At 38.6% G+C, this 2,295-nt stretch overlaps 1 long non-coding RNA gene across 2 annotated transcripts in view; it reads right to left on the bottom strand.

Moving 5' to 3' along the window:
• Positions 1 to 2,289, bottom strand: part of LOC106964501 (uncharacterized) — a 6,994-nt gene extending 4,705 nt beyond the window's left edge. For both annotated transcript variants that reach the window (XR_001428443.1, XR_001428442.1), the window contains exon 1: positions 1,979 to 2,289. This is a non-coding gene — a long non-coding RNA (uncharacterized LOC106964501). The remainder of the gene's footprint in view (positions 1 to 1,978) is intronic.
• Between the last annotated feature and the right edge of the window lie 6 nt (positions 2,290 to 2,295).

The following is a 2,295-nucleotide window of genomic DNA, read 5'->3' on the forward strand; positions in this document are numbered from 1 at the left end:
GTTATACCTGTTTCAGTCCCTGCCACTGACTATTCCGCAAAAACAATTTGTAGAATGGGACAGATGGATTTCAAGGTTTATATGGAACGGGAAGAAACCTAGGGTCAGATATAAAACACTTCAGCTCCCAAAAGATAAAGGAGGTCTGGGTTTACCAGCCCTAAAAGAATATTTGTGGGCCGCACAAATTAGACCTCTGGTGTGTTGGTGCAATGATGACTATGTTTCAAAATGGAAAAATCTGGAAATAGGTAGAAAAGACATAGAGGCTAGAAATGTAATAGCACATAAAATACTCTTAGGCAAACTAAGCAACAAGCTAGATTCAATAACTAAAACTATGATTGAAATATGGAACACAGTAATTGATAATTACAAGTTAGAGAAGGAAACAAGGAGTTTGAGCTGGTTTGCTTGGGATCTGAGGTTTAAACCAGGTATTTATGATACAGGTTTCAAACAATGGGCAAATAAAGTTGTAAATTGACTGAAAAGGGCAAACTGCTGAGCTTTAATAGTTTAAAGGAAAAATATGAACTGGAGGATCAAGACCAGTATAGATACCTGCAAATAAAAGATTATTATGAGAAAGAGATAAAAACCAACGTAAGTAAAATAATAGAGATATTTCATAAGGCGTATGAGGGGAATAAATTACGAGTTATTTCAGCACTGTACCAGGGATGGCAGGCAGGAAGACATCTACTATGTACATGAAAGAAAATTAAGAGGACAAATTGAAGGAACACATAAGCGAGGAGGAATGGTTTAAAATTTGTAAAATGCAGTGCACAGCCACCTGCTCCCGTGTGTGGAGGGAATTTAATTGGAAAAACATGATTAGATTTTTTATAACACCAAAGATCAGGACCAGGATGGTCTCCAGTTCACAGACATGCTGGAGACTTTGTGGTCAGACTGATGTAGGTCACACACATATTCTGGTCCTGTGAAAGCCAACCACACACTGGCATAATGTTTGTCTTATTTTGAAAAACATATTGGGATATGGAATACCCAGATCATGTAAAACACTCTACCTGGACTGCTTCACACACGATGTAATTCAAAAGGATGATGAATGTAGCGGCTAAAATCCTATATTTTAGGCTACTGGTGGTTGTTGTTGAAAGGCGTTGGTTTTACGTGCGCTCAATTAAGATTCAGCATGCCGATCTTCCGTTTGATATAAAGTTAAGTCATTTATTTCCAGTACAATGTCCATTGTCTTACTGTTTTCCTTAAGATCCACATAAATTCGACATACATCCAAAAACCAAGCACAGTAGAAAACTGTTTGCCTCTACCTATTAACAACACCTGAACAGAATCATGATTGACCTTAAATAACCCATCCCCCATCAGACACTCAGAACTCAAAATAAATACGCCCCCTGGTGGCGATAAACACCAGAAAAGATAAATGGCTCTTGGAAACTGCTGGGTTAAAAATAACCCAATTCGTATCCCAGCGCTGGGTCAAATATGGACCGACCCAACTCTGAGTTGTTTTAACTCAACTGGGTTGGTTTGAGGATTTGACCCAGCACATTGGGTCAGCACATGACCTCGCTCTCCTCCGCTCTCCTCCGCCATTACTGCTTGTGTTCAAACACGTAGCCTCAGCCCGCTGAGGATGCGCGCGCACCCTGCGAAAATCAGGGGAGAAACCGTCAACTATCTTTTCTTTTAAAACTAAATTGATTTTTAAACATTTGAACATGTTAAGTTACGAACAAATATGATTGAGGTTATATTAAACAACTGAATTTAATTTACTTGACAAATTGTGCCCTTCCCCTTCATCTTTTTTTTTCCAACAGCCGTGTTGTAGCAACCCCGAAGCTCTTTGTCAGAGCAACCTACCGTAATAAACATTTTTAAAAACCATAAAAATAAATATCAAACATGTTTGAAATAAATTCAATTTATGTATAAAATTCTATAAACGTTGAAACTTTATCTTCTTTTTACTTACCATGTCTTATTTCAAAGTAGAGGAGAAGTCCGATATGCAACGTTCACAGTCATGTTGAAAATGGAGGCTTGTGAAGAGGGGCGTGGCTTCTTCCAAGTTTCATCTTTAACCCAACCGTTTGGGTAAATCTACCCACCCAACTCCTGGCCCAACAGAAGTGTGCAAGATGTAGACTTCCGATAAATTTCTGACCCAACTCATGAGTTATGTATTTTGACCCAATATTTGGTCAAACTAACCCAACCTATGACCCAACAGCTTCAACCCAGAAATTGGGTTATGAAAATAACCCAGCATTTTTTACTGTGCACACACAA

The sequence above is a fragment of the Poecilia latipinna genome, unplaced genomic scaffold (genome assembly GCF_001443285.1).
Source record: "Poecilia latipinna isolate Pla-1442-1.1 unplaced genomic scaffold, P_latipinna-1.0 Scaffold1683, whole genome shotgun sequence".
Taxonomy (NCBI): domain Eukaryota; kingdom Metazoa; phylum Chordata; class Actinopteri; order Cyprinodontiformes; family Poeciliidae; genus Poecilia; species Poecilia latipinna.